The following is a 6,360-nucleotide window of genomic DNA, read 5'->3' on the forward strand; positions in this document are numbered from 1 at the left end:
CCCAGATTCGGCCACATGGGTTTAGTTGAGTATCACCCGATTCATCGTTATTTAAGCTTAAAGCTAGGCTTTAAGTGGCATTTTATCAACCTGCAGAGGACTTTTGTGATCTTTAGGTGCCATTGAATACGAAACAATTGGAAAATAACGGGGTCAATAAAATCATCTAAAAAAAACTATGGGCTATAGCTGATGGTTTTTACCAAAATTTGCCAATTTTTAACTTGGTCGTTTTTCACAGATTCGGCCACATGGGTTTAGTTGAGTATCACCCGATTTATCGTTATTTAAGCTTAAAATTAGGCTTTAAGTGGCATTTATTAACCTACAGAAGACTCTTGTGATCTGTAGGTGTCATGTAATACGAAACAACTGCAAAATAGCAGGGTCAAGAAAATAGTCCAAAAAAAAGTATGAGCTATATATAGCTCATGGTTTTTACCCAAAATTGGCCAATTTTTAACCTGGTCGTTTTTCCCAGATTCGGCCACATAGGCCTAATTGTGCATCATCCGATTCATCGTTATTTAAGCTTAAAGCTAGGCTTTAAGTGGCATTTTATCAACCTGCAGAGGACTCTTGTGATCTGTAGGTGTCATTGAATACGAAACAATTGGAAAATGGCGGGGTCAAGAAAATCGTCCAAAAAAAAGTATGAGCTATAGCTCATGGTTTTTACCCAAAATTTGCCAATTTTTAACCTGGTCGTTTTTCCCAGATTCGGCCACATGGGCCTAATTGTGCATCATCCGATTCAACGTTATTTGAGCTTAAAGCTAGGCTTTAAGTGGCATTTTATCAACCTGCAGAGGACTTTTGTGATCTTTAGGTGCCATTGAATACGAAACAATTGGAAAATGGCGGGGTCAATAAAATCATCTAAAAAAAACTATGGGCTATAGCTGATGGTTTTAACCAAAATTTGCCAATTTTTAACCTGGTCGTTTTTCACAGATTCGGCCACATGGGTTTAGTTGAGTATCACCCGATTTATCGTTATTTAAGCTTAAAATTAGGCTTTAAGTGGCATTTATTAACCTACAGAAGACTCTTGTGATCTGTAGGTGTCATGTAATACGAAACAACTGCAAAATAGCGGGGTCAAGAAAATAGTCCAAAAAAAAGTATGAGCTATAGCTCATGGTTTTTACCCAAAATTGGCCAATTTTTAACCTGGTCGTTTTTCCCAGATTCGGCCACATGGGCCTAATTGTGCATCATCCGATTCATCGTTATTTAAGCTTAAAGCTAGGCTTTAAGTGGCATTTTATCAACCTGCAGAGGACTTTTGTGATCTTTAGGTGCCATTGAATACGAAACAATTGGAAAATGGCGGGGTCAATAAAATCATCTAAAAAAACTATGGGCTATAGCTCATGGTTTTTACCCAAAATTGGCCAATTTTTAACCTGGTCGTTTTTCCCAGATTCGGCCACATGGGCCTAATTGTGCATCATCCGATTCATCGTTATTTAAGCTTAAAGCTAGGCTTTAAGTGGCATTTTATCAACCTGCAGAGGACTCTTGTGATCTGTAAGTGTCATTGAATACGAAACAACTGCAAAATAGCGGGGTCAAGAAAATCGTCCAAAAAAAAGTATGAGCTATAGCTCATGGTTTTTACCCAAAATTGGCCAATTTTTAACCTGGTCGTTTTCCCAGATTCGGCCACATGGGCTTAGTTGAGTATCACCCGATTTATCGTTATTTAAGCTTAAAAATAGGCTTTAAGTGGCATTTATCAACCTGCAGAGGACTCTTGTGATCTGTAGGTGTCATGTAATACGAAACAACTGCAAAATAGCGGGGTCAAGAAAATCCTCCAAAAAAAGTATGAGCTATAGCTCATGGTTTTTACCCAAAATTGGCAAATTTTTAACCTGGTCGTTTTTCCCAGATTCGGCCACATGGGCCTAATTGTGCATCATCCGATTCATCGTTATTTAAGCTTAAAGCTAGGCTTTAAGTGGCATTTTATCAACCTGCAGAGGACTCTTGTGATCTGTAGGTGTCATTGAATACGAAACAATTGGAAAATGGCGGGGTCAATAAAATCATCTAAAAAAAAATATGGGCTATAGCTCATGGTTTTTACCAAAATTGGCCAATTTTTAACCTGGTCGTTTTTCCCAGATTCGGCCACATGGTCTTATTTGAGTATCATCTGATTCATCGTTATTTCAGCTTAAAACTAGGCTTTAAGTGGCATTTATCAACCTGCAGAGGACACTTGTGATCTGTTGGTGTCATGTAATACGAAACAACTGCAAAATAGCGGGGTCAAGAAAATCGTCCAAAAAAAAATATGAGCTATAGCTCATGGTTTTTACCCAAAATTGGCCAATTTTTAACCTGGTCGTTTTTCCCAGATTCGGCCACATGGGCCTAATTGTGCATTATCCGATTCATCGTTATTTAAGCTTAAAGCTAGGCTTTAAGTGGCATTTTATCAACCTGCAGAGGACTCTAGTGATCTGTAGGTGTCATTGAATACAAAACAATTGGAAAATGGCGGGATAAAAAAAAAATAATCCAAAAAAAAAAACAAAACCAAAAACTGTGGGCTATAGCTCATGATTTTTACAAAAATTGCCAATTTTTAACCTGGTCGTTTTTCCTGGATTCGGCCACATGGGCCTAATTGAGTATCATCCGATTTATCGTTATTTAAGCTTAAAACTAGGCTTTAAGTGGCATTTATCAACCTGCAGAGGACTCTTGTTATCTGTAGGTGTCATTGAATACGAAACAACTGGAAAATGGCGGGGTAAAAAAAATCGTAAAAAAAAAAAAAAAAAATCGGACTTCGAACAATATTCATTTATAATAATTATTTTGAATATTTAATAAGAACATAAAATATTTATTAACATTTATTTTGAATATTTAAGTTTTTCTTTACTTTGACACCATACTATGCGTAATATTGTAATTTCCATCTGAAAATAATAAAATAATAAATAATGTACTTCACACACTTTTAAAGACTAATGAAAATATACTCTACATGTTGTACAAACTAGATTAAACTAATACTTAACATCCAAAAGTAGATATGACTTTATACGTACGAGTGATAACTGTATAGAAAAAATATGAAGATTAAAAAAAAACAAAAATCCATTTTATAAATGAATACTATTATAACTCCTTGTTTTGAGCTAAATAAAGACAAAGAGTATGAGGACCTCCACTGAACTGACAGTTTTACAGTAGGAAATTGTGTCTTGGCCAAAGGTGGGGCATCCGCTAGCCACATGCGGTCTAACAGCAATTTTATTGTTGCCCGCGAAACTAAATTAAAATCCCTACAATAATTTTCCTTACAAACTCTTAAAGCGTTAATAAAGAAGTGTACGAAGGTTTTTGCAACAACTTGAAAACATCAATTTTTTTCGCTTTCAGGCCCTCAGTGTTGAATGAAAAATTCAGTTTGGTAAGAGGAGGTACAGGCTCATATCCCTCAGATTTTAAGCTATAAAACTATGTTAAAATAACGAACAGACACTCTCTCAGATTTTAAGCTTTGAAACTATTGTATGACCAAGAAAGCAAGCAATTTGACAGTGACATAATCCAACATGCTGTACCAGTTTTAAGAAGAAAAATAATGTAAGAAGTAGTGTCACAATATTTACCCACCTGAAATAAACAATGTCGACAAGTGGAGAAATAATGTATTATGCAGTAATTGCGATTCTGCACAACTATTTTTTTAGAAATACTCTGCGTAAATTTGAGCTAGTTTTTGAGGTATCATCTGTGCAATTAAAATACATATAATTTTTGTTCTCCCCAACAAATTGTTTTTTTTTCCCTCAACGGGGACTCTTCTACATAAACGGCCCCCTGCTGAGGCCATTCCTCCTAATATACCCACATCATTTGTTTACTTTATCCACAGGTAATTATATAGTATACTGATTTCTAAACAAATTTGTAAACCTTAAAGTTAGTGAATGATACTCCTCTGAGTGTGTTTGTGGCAACAGCTAAAATTGATAAGTTTTGATGCTGCCACACTACAATGTTGCACTCGGAGTACTATACTGATTTAGTGGGAGTGAGTTTAATTCATCTACTAAATTGATAAGATCGCCGTCTAAGCGTAGCTGTAACCAATTCATCGTCGTCACTCTCATTGTCACTATCGTGTAGAGTGTCTTCATATGCGTTTTCTTTTCTGAGTGATTTGTTTGGTGTTTTTCCTGTCATAAAGAAATAAATTGGTTTTCATTAATTAAAATTAATTGCCTATAATAACAAAAAAAAAACAAATATGAATGTTGTGGATTCAGAGAGCCACTATCAAAACTTTATTCACTAATATTTAAAAATATGTTTATATTGGCTGATCCATGTTTTCACTGCTGATTGTATATTATATACGTCGATTGGCCGAGTGGTTAAGGCAGGGGCACCGTAACCTACAACCAAAATATTGGCGCTGGTCGAACGGCACGCTCGTCTATCATGGTTCTGATGGTAGAACAAGCCTTCTTGGATAAGGACTATAAACCGTAGGCCCAGTGTACTCAATAGAGTCATGTGCACAATAAAGAACCCAGTACATCATTCAAGAGTAGGGAGATACCCTGGTGTAATGGTACAGACAACACCTTGTGGTAGACGACGAGAGTTGCTGGTACCGGTTACTGGGTAGCACAGAAACAAAGGGAACCTTAGGGGTGAAGCAAGTCATTGATCGAGCTAGTCCACATATCAAGTGTCATAAGCATCTTATCATGGATATACAGTACAAATCTACATTATTATTACTATTATTACAGGTATCAATAAATAAATCCATTTTCACTTTTTAATTATGAATTTGAAATGTCGAGACAATATCTATAAAACTCTTTGTGACATTTTGAATTCAAACCATAAAAACACCTGAGCAGTGACAAATACACCCTAAAATTACTTAATCAGCCAATGCAGTATTTTTTTAAATATTTTACTGATTATCAACCCAGACAAAAATTAAATCATGAAATACTGGTATAATATTACCGTACCATTGTTTGGTGTCTTGCTTGTCACCAAGATATCACTCTCATCAGAGTCTTCCAGATATTCACAAGCAATTTGTTTCTTTGCTAAAAGGTTTAAAATGAAATGTATATCATTACTGAATAAAGTTTGAAGTTCAGAGTGAAAAACACACTTGCAGCTAATTTATGATAACACGTGGGGACACATTATTACATGACCTATAACTTTACCAACTGCGTGCACATTAAATTGATCAAGTGCTTTGAAATATTAAAATGCAATGACGTGAATATAATGGAAATCAATGTGCTATGCATTTCCAGAGTTTGAGACATCGTGAGAATACAGCAAATGTCACAAGTCTCCCGAAACTTGCAGGAGATTCCTGGAAATCTGAAATGTCACCCGAATTTTTGCATGCTTTTACTATTTGGTTATCAATTGTCTCATGGAGGTATATGCCGATGGGTATCATTAAAATGTGTAAAATTCAGAAGCAGATCCAGAATTTTTCAAACAAGGGGGGGGGGGACAACATATTCAGAATAGATAAGTGAGAGTGCTAATTTCAATATATGCCTTAAAATTTTTTAATTTAATGGCAAAACAGGAGGAACATGATTATGAATGTGGATCACTGGGGAGGGGGATGTTCCCCCACATACTTTTAAGAGTGGTTGGCACCCACTTTGTTTACACTGGTTAAGACAAAGTTCTAGATGCAAGCAGAAATTGTGTACAAAATGAATGGTAGCCCACCTAGTACTGTAGCTGTTGAGTTGCTTCTGTCTTCCCCAATGCCCTGTCGCTGCTATCGTTGTGGCAACATCCTCCTCATCATCACTGTCGCAGTCTTTATATCTGTTTACCAGACTTGTGATAGATAGATTGACATATCATTATTATTGTCATTTCTATTATTAATTAGTATGCGTTGCAGTAGAAACCATTAATTTTAACAAAATCTATTACATGTATAACTTCCGATCGAATTCATTAATAAATTAACACAAGCTAACAATTAAAAAAGAGAGGAATTCTAAATATCACAAAACCTGCACAAACACTTAAAAAAAAAAAAAAAATAGAAAAAATGTTAATTACAGTGCATTGACAAAATTTCTGATGATAACATAATTAATTTTTGACAAAATTAATAAAAGTAATAATGCCAATTAAAAGAAATAAATAAGTATTGATTAAAGCACTATATAAAATGTTTATCTTGCTTACGCACAACATGAATGTTTAATATTATTAAGAAACAAATACAGACTTAACACAAACAAAATAATTTAACATCTAAAAGAAATAAATACAAATAAGTATAGCCATTCAAAGGTCATGTGCGTGCATTCAGAG

The 6,360-nt window shown here is 35.0% G+C and overlaps 1 long non-coding RNA gene across 1 annotated transcript; it reads right to left on the reverse strand.

Moving 5' to 3' along the window:
• Nucleotides 1–2,907: 2,907 nt before the first annotated feature.
• On the reverse strand, nucleotides 2,908–5,849 carry LOC117120063. Its single transcript, XR_004447285.1, has 3 exons — nucleotides 5,758–5,849; nucleotides 5,022–5,102; nucleotides 2,908–4,208 (listed from the first exon to the last, which is right to left on the reverse strand). It is a non-coding gene; the product is annotated as an uncharacterized LOC117120063 (long non-coding RNA).
• Between the last annotated feature and the right edge of the window lie 511 nt (nucleotides 5,850–6,360).

The sequence above is a fragment of the Anneissia japonica genome, unplaced genomic scaffold (genome assembly GCF_011630105.1).
Source record: "Anneissia japonica isolate Jap-2015-1 unplaced genomic scaffold, ASM1163010v1 scaffold287597_len576451_cov177, whole genome shotgun sequence".
Lineage (NCBI taxonomy): Eukaryota > Metazoa > Echinodermata > Crinoidea > Comatulida > Comatulidae > Anneissia > Anneissia japonica.